This window comes from Corvus kubaryi, unplaced genomic scaffold (genome assembly GCF_017639235.1).
Source record: "Corvus kubaryi isolate FWS band 111438036 unplaced genomic scaffold, C.kubaryi_AGA036_p1.0 66, whole genome shotgun sequence".
Lineage (NCBI taxonomy): Eukaryota > Metazoa > Chordata > Aves > Passeriformes > Corvidae > Corvus > Corvus kubaryi.
In genome coordinates this window covers 8858068-8868850 of record NW_024582054.1, presented here as the reverse complement: position 1 = coordinate 8868850, position 10783 = coordinate 8858068, and the positions used below count along the sequence as shown (strand labels likewise).

The window sequence follows — 10783 nt, the reverse complement described above, 5'->3', positions numbered from 1 at the left end:
AAAGAAAGAAAGAAAGAAAGAAAGAAAGAAAGAAAGAAAGAAAGAAAAAAAAAGGAAGAAAAAGGAAGAGAAAGAAAGAAAGAAAAGAAAGAAAAAGAAAAAGAAAGAAAGAAAGAAAAAGAAAGAAAGAAAGAAAGAAAGAAAGAAAGAAAGAAAGAAAGAAAGAAAGAAAGAAAGAAAGAAAAAGAAAGAAAGAAAGAAAAATAAAAAGGTAAATGGCCACTATCCATATGTCCACCAATGAGACTTGGTTGTTGCAATTTCTGGTGGTCGAGGTGATGGTAGCAGTTTTGTCAAAGTGATGGTCAAAATCTTGCTCTGTCTAGGGTGGGGGAAGCTGATGAAACACAAAGTCCAGAGCGTTAATATTATGCTCAGGCTCGGTGGGAATACCTAGGTGCCTTCCCTGGCTCAGGGAGTTTCACACTGAATGATGTAATGCTGTGGATTACAGGACACTTTGGGAGTCTTTAATAGTTTATGACACTTTCTAAGATGTTACAGCTGCCTTTATGTCAGTGTAGTTGAGTCAGTTGTGACTCCCCAGAAGTGATGAGTACCTTCAGGCCTACATGGGGATGTCCTGGTGCTTCCCTGGAGGGGAATTTTCACAGCTGAGTCACCGGTTTAAGGACTTTGGCATGATGAAAAGCACTACCCCACCTCACAGGATTTGCCTCTTATCAGCCTCTTTCCTTGTCTTGTTCAATGCCCAGCTGTAACCTCTGGCGATGGGTGTGTTTGAATCTATAAGCATTAGTATTCCAGTCTCTCACAATGTGCTACTGAACATCTTTAAAAGCTGATCTTCCACAATGAATGCAAAAGGTCAGGAGCAATTTTGTCCAGAGAGTCTCACAAGACAAAGTTTAGTTTCCCTTGTTAGGGTATGCAACAGTCCTCATGGTATTTTCCCTTGAATTAAGCCTGAATTTAAGTTTTTTTTCCAGTTTAACTCCAGCATTATTAATCTATTCTAAATAATATCTCTGCCTTCCTTGTTCTTCCAAGCAGATAGACAATAACTGCTTGTTTCTCTTCACTACTATTGAGGGATTCCACTGGTGCAAATATCCTCAGCGTATTATTAGTCCAATTTTATTTCAGCATCATTCCAATGAATTAAATGAAATTATAAAATTCTAAGCCTGAAAAGCAGAATTAGACCTGTAATTGCATTCACATCAGAAGCTAAATTTCCTTTCATCATTTTTACTTTCATCTAAAATTCTCGTAGAAAACTCTTTGCAGAGGTAGGTTAGCTACTTTTCTCCAACATATTTCAGGCTGCAGCAGGTTCCATAAAAAAGTAAGGTGTTAAAGAAATCACAGTTGCAAAAAGAGTGTTTTGCTTCCAGAACTGCCGAGATGCAGGATTTTTGCATGGCTGTAGACATTTCTTGGGTATTTAAGACACTGTGGAACTTTGACCTTGGCAGGCTAGGCAAAAGACAGTGGATAAATTGGAGGCTTCTGTTGGTTTTTGGAGAACCTACAGCGTAGTCATGCACTTTCTTCTAACCTTCACAACCATTTGGTGACATGAAACGTGTCAAATTCTCTATACCAGAGACGTCAGTGGGAATTCAACATTTTTGATGCTAAGCTAGAGTGTTAAAATACAATGGGAAACTTGAGTTAATACAACACTGGGGATTGGTTCCAGCAGAGTTTCTTTCTCCATAAAAAATGGAATGAATTTTTTTTAAAAGAGGAAGGAGTCACTTAACCTTTACTGAATGTATCTAGTTCTTGTGATGACAGATATATGTGTGAGAGTATATGTTTGAGAAAAGATTTTGTTTTGTCTATAAAGTGGATGTGAGTCCAATTTTAAGTGCATTTTTTCTTTTATATCTTAGGTATGGAAACATAACCTCTAATCTTTGACATGATTCCAGCAGGAAGAGTGAACAAATTTAGCTCATATTGAAAAATCCCTGTAAACAGATGGACAATGTGGAGAGAAAGATACTTATCAGTTTCTGAAACTGGAAAGATTTTTCTTTGTTTCTTCTATATATCAACAAATTATGCTATCACATTGAAGGAATGGTTTGAGAGTTATTAGATTTTCAGAAAATTAAATATATGAATTAGATAGGAGTGATATATCTCACTGTCAAATAATGGTCTGTGATAGTGAATATGTACTGGATTTTCACTGCTCTAATATTAAGTGATGTCTCAAAACAGTAATTGGAAATACTTTTCATGGAAGATAAAATCCTAGCTGAAACCTGATTTCTTTCTTTGCCTTGCAATGTAATATCAGGACCATGGGAATTTGGGACTTTTAAAAATATTATTTCATGGTAAATATATGTTTCCATCTAGTCAAAGATCACAGGGAATATAAGTATTATATTTAGTGTATTGTATGTTAATGTATATAGCTATGTATACATATATAACACCAACATATGCTCTGCACTAAAAAAAAAAATAATTAAATATTTGCTAAATTTTATTTTCTGTCATATTCCTCAAGTACTTTCTCAAGGGATCTTTGTAGTGATTCATTCATATCATATGACATACTGACAAACGTTCAGGACAAATCTAGAATATGTGAATGCTCCTGTAACTCTCTCCAGTCAAAATTATTAATATGTAGTAGAGCATGGGTCATATACAGAATTTAGACCTAGACTGAAAAATGCTTGGTTCATAGGCTTAGTTTTTTTAATATTATTTTTTTATTACAACATTCCTTCTTCAGATTATTGGGTTTATGCAATTTAATTTATAAAAAGCTTTGCTTTTTAAAGGGTTTGTTTTCTCCATGTATTATACAATGGAATATGTAGTAACAGTTTATTGTAATTCCCTTACATTATATGTATATAAACATAAGGAATTATCACTTTAAAGCTGAGGAGATGTTTCAAGCAGCCAAAAATACAACATGTGAGGAACAACAGCCTCGATGTAAAATTATGGTCCTTGAACCTGCACATGAAACCATCTGATTGTGAAGAAGTCAGACACACCTTTGCATCTGCCTGGAGCCAGTTGGTTCAGTCACACAACTTTCGAGGGGCTCTTGTGCTAATACAGCAGCCTGTCCATTATTCCTTCTATGTATGTGGGCATCCATTCGGTTCTAGTTTTTCATTAGAAAATTATAACTCTGGAATGTAGGTCTTGAGAATAGATGATGTAATGGATTAACTGGGCTGAAGTAGCAGCTGAAAGTCCAGGTGGCTTGAAGTGAGTGCTCTTGATGATTTGAAGTTTGTTTTCTAGCTACCTGTGTGAGACAGTCATTATTCACCTTCTGGAGATCTACAGGAAACTCTTGAAGATATACAAGACATTTTGAATAGGCTTCAGATTCCGAGGTCTGAACTACTTTGAATATCAAAAGTTTTTGAGGAAACAATGATTTTGGCAAAAGACTCTCAAACCTTTTCAAAGAATCAAAGATACGCAAATCTAGTAAAAAGGAAATTAGTCCCATAAATGTCCCTTTTTTCTTCCCTCACCCTCCTCAAGTTTTTATTTACCTGAAAAAAAAGTTAAAATTTACCTGGAATTCTGCTTTACATCTCTTCTCAGAATTTGAGACACCACTGATGATTGCTTTTTTACACTATAAATAAAATCCATTGACCTTGATAGGAATCAACCCTCATAAACTATGAAAAATAATTTTTCCAAGACTGTGATTTTGCTGTAAATCAAAGCAAAGAATTTCTGAAACCTTTTTTGCCTTTTTTTGCCTGGAATATTGGCTTCCAGATAGCTTGGTTTCCAAGCTAGGTTAGGAGTACCTTTAGAATTTTCTGTCATATGTAACTGATGTGACACTGGGGAATGAAAAAGATGTGCATCCTCAGCTACATCAGAAGATTTTGATCATGTTAAAAATTAATTTTTTTTCCTAACATAGAGATTTACTAAGGACATAGTTCTTTAAATCTAGAGATATATGAGATTTAATGCCTAGATTCTGACATTCAAAGATAAAAATGGCTCTTGCCAACAGGACTACAAGACCTTGTTGCTATTCCTGACCTTTCCTAGCACCTTACTACTAAGACTACATGAATGAGGTATAAAATGTATGGTTCAATGATTTGCCTAGGAGAAAGGCAAACCTGCTGAGTACAGTTGTTAGGAGATGGGTGTAGTGTGAGCAGTCTTGCACACCTTATCTCCCTCCTCTTTACATCTCTAAATGTAAAAAGATTTCAAGTTTTCTACTTTGTTCTGATATCCACCAGTCTGAGCTGTGGCTCTTGAATGTGGATATGAGAGTTCTTTATTTTCATAAAGAATTATACCAGCCTCCTCAGTCCATCAGTAATTCCACCTGCTTGTCTCCTAGGCAATCCCTAGTATATGACACTTAAAATATAAGAAGTGTAACATGAAGTCTCAGTGGGGTAAGATTAAAACTTTTGGTGCACTTTTCACAAGAGTGCCTTTGAGGACTGCTCTGTTGGAACAGTTTCTTCCAGTATATAATAATTAGACAAAGCAGGAGGAACCACTAGCATGAATTTGTAACATTGAGACTGCTCAATTTATGGAAAAAACATATTTTTCATGCTATGCAGAGAACAATGTAGACATATCCATTGAAGCACAAGCCAGTACCTAGATGTAGTTCTTCCCAGGCAAGAGCCCTTGCACCTGGCATAAAGAGTACTCCCAATTCCTGCTTGCTTTTTTCATTCAGAGAGACGCATTTAACTTTACTACACACATAGTAGTTATACAGTAATATTATAAGTATGGTATTATCTTTATTTCTTGTGCTGTCTCAACAAGAGAAATTGTCTTTGTCCCTCAAGTGCCTGGGAGATAATTGTGGATAAACTTCCAAAATTTTGGATTAGAAGGAATGAGCTTCCTAAAATATGCCATGTTTTGCCAGACACAATCTACTAGACTTACTTTAGATAGGCCCTCTTAATAAGATAAATGAAGAAAAGATTTATTTGCAATGTTGAATAGAATTTAAATGCCAGACCCCTAACCTTGTCAAAATAAAGGAAATCTTGGAAAAATATAAATTTCATTCCTGAAGATCTAAGGGCACAGAAGTTTTAAGTGACTGCAGAATAGAGCAACAACAAGTCTATTGGTTTTTAGGTTTGCAGTTCTTTATCTGTCCACCTAAAATGTGAGGTTGATATAACACACAACTAAATTGTTCTGTGGATTTAATTCTGTCTGATCTCCAAAGTATTAATTGACCTGTAAGAGCTGTCTTGGTGAGTAAGACTCATGCCCTTAATAAACTTCAGACTGCAGCCTGATAAAGCCCACAGGCCACAGATTTTACAGCCTCTTTACACTCCTCTCACAAACTGGTTTTGATATCTTTCAATAGGAAGAAGTATGGAATTGCCAAGTAACTGATCTAATATTGAGTTCTCTCCAGTTATTATAAATAAAAAACCCAAACCAATAATATGCAGCTATATCTCTCAAAATATTTCTGGGTAAAAATGTTTGCTCTTACTGAAGAATGTGATGGAAACCCTCAAAGTCACTCTTCATATTCCCTACTGCTTCTGTCCATCCCTTGTTTCTTTATCTAGCCATGTTTCTTTACCTGTCATATACTTTTGTGATTTCAGAAAAATTTAGAATATATGGGACAATTGCTATTCACTGTATTAGGTATAACATTAAAAAAATTATTCTTTCTAGCAGTCTCAATAGTCGAGCATACTAGCTATTCTGTTTATAGCATGAACCTTCTCATATGATGGGTGATTTCTCTGTTTATTAGCAGGTGAGTATTTATCATTTATTATTTCTACCTGTACTTATTAGTTACTTAAAATAAAGAAGATAACCTACTCAGTGGCTAAAGCAAAACCAAAGGTCATGAAATATAAAGATCTTTTAAAATATTTGAAGGGTATTTTGAAACGTGTACACATGTACAACCTTTGGAAAATTTAAAAATGTCACTTTTTATTTAACTGAACCATAACAGATGTGCATAGTTTTTGGAAAAAACTATGCAAATATTTCAAAGCACAATCACCATAAGTTGAATTTGGCAGAGTAGAACAGATGTGTCCACCTGTTAAGAGATTAGGCTATCAGATTTGGGTATGCAAGATGTGATTGAAGCCCATAGTGGGAGCTATTTAGGAATGCATCCAGGTTAGCAGGAGGTAACAGAGATTCTGATTACTGTAGCATTCTACTTTTCCCCAAAGCGATCAACGACTTGAATTAAGCAAACAGAATAGTACACCCAGGACCACAGAAGGGAGAATGAATATCCTACACTGTGTGAAAACAGTGCAGGAATTATACCTGTTTTTCAGTAACAATGAAAGAAAAAGAGAACAGGTTTTACAGAGGCTGCAGAATAAAGTGGACTCCAAAAATATTTATTTATTCTGTTTAAATCTGCCATCCTTAAAAGCAAGCACAGTTATTGATTCAACTACTACAGCAAAGTTAGTAATTTTTTGAGGCACTTCAATAAGCCGTAAGAATAATCATCTCAAAGCATACCCAATGCACAGAATATCACATTCATTTTAATGTGAATTTTTTCATCCAGGACTGGAAATTAATTCTGCTTCCTTGTATTTCTTAATAAAGAACAGAACCACATAGTAAAAGAGATACAGATCAAAGCCAGATTTTAGGCAGCAAAATGCAAAGAGAATGAAACAGGTGTTGTGGTGGGTTTGGATTTTCTTGAGGAAAGAATATTTTTGCAGTTGTTGCCAAAAAAAAATCTTCTTTCTACTTGTGTTTTGCCAGCTCATATCTTCTGAGTGCTCCTGGTTACTTTATACCTTTGGTACTCTCTTACTCTGTAGATCTATTATTCTGCAGAAAAACTATAGATTTGTCCAACTTCTGGGGTATTAAATGAAGTTCTAATTTGTTGTCATTGTTGACGACGAGGTGTGAAGCAGAAAAGACATCAGTTGATTTTCAAATGCTGGCTTACTGATATAAATGTTAATAATGAACACTCTGATTTTGATTTTCTATGCCAGTATTAATTTTATGTAGATATGAGTGAGAAAGTATACAAGTGCCAATAAATTATCATTATTAATTCCATTGTTCTTACTATTTAAATATTTCCTTATTAAGACTGCTATGGTTTGTGTTACTCATCTGCAAAAGTCCAAACTAACTGACATGGGAAATTTGAATTCTTACAGGTACCAAAAGCTTAATTTTATACATGATAAGAAAAGTACTTAGAAATACTTTATGACTATGGCAGACCTGTCACGGAAGGATCAGAAATACAAGAAAATCTCTGTGTTCTCATAGTTATGGCAATTGTTTCATTGAAATCTATTTTATTGTAACTTTGGGACTGGAAAAGAACATAAAGAGGTCAGACCAGGGTGTGGAAATACACAAAATAAAATGAAGGTATATGAGAGAAATCCTCTGAGTTCATGTTTCTTTAACCAGAGCTAGAAAATACAAGGTATTTTCTATATAGATCTCGTCAATGGGACCAGTTGGTTATTTATCAATTTATTATTTAGCATGAGATTATACTTTTGTACTTTATTATTTTTGATAGCTGATGGAATGTTATCAGAGGACAGTCTTTACCTTTTACAGTTCTGTCAGGATGTATTGGTGTTGCTCGGCCTGGTTTTTGGTAGCAGGGGGGCCACAGAGGTGGCTCCTGTGAGAACCTCCTGGGAGGTTCCACCATGTCCGGCAGAGCCAATCTCGGATGGCTCTGAAAGGTGGACGCACTGCTGGCCAAAACTGGGCCAGTGAGAGAGGCTGGTACCGCCTCTGCGATGACAGATTTAAGACGAAAATCAAAACAAAGTCACGAGGTTTTGCTTCTTGTCAGAGAAGAGGAGGAGGTGAGAACATGTGAGGGAAAACAACGTGGTGACACCAAGGGCAGGGGAGAAGGAGGGGCAGGAGGTGCTCCAGGCGCCGGAGCCGAGATGCCTCTGCAGGCCGTGGGGCAGCCCATGGGGAAGCCGCTGCGCCCCTGCAGCCCGTGGGGATCCACGGGGGATGCAGAGATCCACCCGCAGCCCCTGGGGATCCACGGGGGATGCAGAGATCCACCCACAGCCCGTGGGGATCCACGGGGATGCAGAGATCCACCCACAGCCCGTGGGGATCCATGGGGGATGCAGAGATCCACCCGCAGCCCGTGGGGATCCACGGGGGATGCAGAGATCTACCCGCAGCCCCTGGGGATCCACGGGGGATGCAGAGATCCACCCGCAGCCCGTGGGGGACGTGCCCGTGCCGGAGCGGGTGGATGCCTGGAGGAGCTGTGATCCCGTGGGAGACCCGGTGCAGAGAGAGGGCCCTGCTCCCAGGCTGGAGCAGCCTGGCCTTGGAGGGCTGCACCCCGTGGAAAGAGAGAGCCCCGGCGCAGCAGTTTGGGAGGGCTGTGTGCCCGTGGGAGGGGCTCACGCTGCAGCAGGGGCGGTGGGGCTGCTGCTCTGAGGGTGGGCTCTCGCCGGGGAAGTTCACGGAGAACTGTCCCCCGTGGGAGGGACCCACGGCCTCGCAGGGGAAGACTCCTCTCCCGGAGCTGCGGGAGGAAATCTCGGGGATGGACTGACCAAACCCCCGTGCCCTGTCTCCCCGCGCTGTCGGTGGGAAGGAGGGAGGAGCTGGGGGGAAAAGGTGTTTCTTTTAAGGGCTTATTTTATTTTTCATTATCCTTCTCTGATTCTATTAGCAATAAATTAACTTTGTAACTTTATGTTAGGCCTGTTTTGCTCGTGAAATGTTTTCTCCTGGTTCTTAGCTAATAAAGCCTTTCTTAATTTTTTTTTCCCCTCTCTCCTCTGCCCAGCTGTGGCAGGGGAGGGTGAGCGAGTGACTCTCGTGGGTGCCTGGCGCTGGGCCAGTGTCCAGCCACAACACACCTTCCAAGTGGATCCATCAGTTGGAATTGGACAGCTTGGGGTTTATGATAAATTGAGGTCAGGAAAAAAGTTGATAGTTTTTGCATTAAAATTGTTGATTTTGGTTTGTCCCATTGTCACTCCTTTTTTAGCATGTTTTATAGTATGTTCAGATAAACCTCATACCTTCTAAGGAGGGATATGCATATATGAGCAGTTATTAGCCCCATATTCCGAAGCCTGTAATAAACAGTAATCTCATAAAAAACTTGCTTTTAATCTCAAAATTTTCCCTAATTATTGCATGGTTCTTGAACCTTGAGTCTACTTTAAGCAATAATCCATTTTCTTGGGAAGGTAAAGTAAGGCAATATGCAAATGATATTGTGAGTGTATCTCCTAACCTTTCTAAACATTTAAATTTAGATTTATAACCATCCTTTCATCACTGGATGTTGAATGGTTAAGTACATTGCTACTTTGATTGGCATGACAATCTGGAATTGTGCAGAAATACATTTTCTAAGTAGAAAACACTTTCCAGGTTAAAACTTTTATTTCCTGTGAAAATTAGTCTTTACATTACCAATGGTAAATGTTTTATAGTAAATAGTTTTAAGAATGCTATTAAGGTTTCATATTGGCTTTTTTCAGAAAAAAATAAGAAAAAAGGTTTTTTTTTTTCACAAGTTCTTTGTTCTCTCCTGAGAGGAGTCTTTCAGTTGTGGTGACTTGGACCAAATGGTTCTGTGCATTTTCCAGCTAGCACTCAAGTAAGAGAAGCATAAGACTAACAAATTCATTTTCATGTTAATCAGAAAGAAATTGAAGCCAAACCCAGCATAAAAATCAATGAATTAGAATTGATAATTTTTAGGGTGTCAGAACACCATATAGATGAGTGGATAATATAAGGAACTAGAAAACAAACAAAAAATAATTTTTTTCTCTGTCCATAGGTTTTTGGCTATGGTCATTTCAATCACAATATTTGAAAGGCTTTTGAGTCAGAACAATAAGCACACTTCAGGCCCGTGGGCCCCAAATTATGCCTTTCTTCTGTTAACAAGGATGTAAACAAGCTGCTTTTAGTAATGTTTTATCTATTGTTGGAATGAATAAAGCTGTGGTTGCAAACACAGCTGAAAGATAGGATGGGTTTTAAATACTTTTGTTCCTGCTGAGCCATTACCAACACCTGCAGTTAAAATAATTATTTCAAATGTTTTTCTTTTTAAAAGAAGGAGTAGTTAGCAGTAGACCCGTCTTGTTATGGTAAATTAACATCTGCACTTAATATGATTCCCCTTGGTTGTAAATATCCTGAATTAAAGCTTATTATCTCCTTTAGAAAGTATGTTTTATGATTTCACCTGTTTTGTACAGAGATAATTAAACATTTCACTGAAATACAGGTTAGATGACTATAATCTTATTTTAGCCATCACAAAAATTATGGAATATTTTTACAGCAAATATTGTGAGTATTTAATTAAAATCTATCCTGAAGTAAAGCAAGCATAACTGGTGAAGATAGCAAAAATGGATTAGAAGTTCTGAGATTGAAGAGAAGAGCTGAATATAAGAATTGGCTATCTTGTTATTATTTTTTTTAAAGAAAATGTTTCCTTAATCATAAAAAGCAGACATTAAAGCACTTTAAATTCTAGGGCTAAATAAGAAAACCAGGAAGAGATGTGGAACAAACAGGAAAAGTCCTTGCCTTATTTTTACCTATGGTTTGTACTGTAATTAAAAGTGGAGCTACTTGGTTTATATCATCATCAAAATAGCTAAAAAGGATACATAGTTTTTCTACATGCAAATCCTCTAAAAATATTAGGAGTTGAAGAATTTATTTGAGAATGTTACAATTTCAAATTATTTTTATGTGTCTTGTCTTTGGCCATGCACTGTAACTTGACCAGATCAAGCTT

The 10783-nt window shown here is 37.3% G+C and overlaps 1 long non-coding RNA gene across 1 annotated transcript in view; it reads left to right on the top strand.

The window, feature by feature from the left end:
- LOC121673890 overlaps window positions 1-7385 on the top strand; it is a 32861-nt gene extending 25476 nt beyond the window's left edge. The window contains exon 3 of the long non-coding RNA XR_006019353.1: window positions 1863-7385. This is a non-coding gene — a long non-coding RNA (uncharacterized LOC121673890). The remainder of the gene's footprint in view (window positions 1-1862) is intronic.
- The last annotated feature ends 3398 nt before the right edge of the window (window positions 7386-10783 follow it).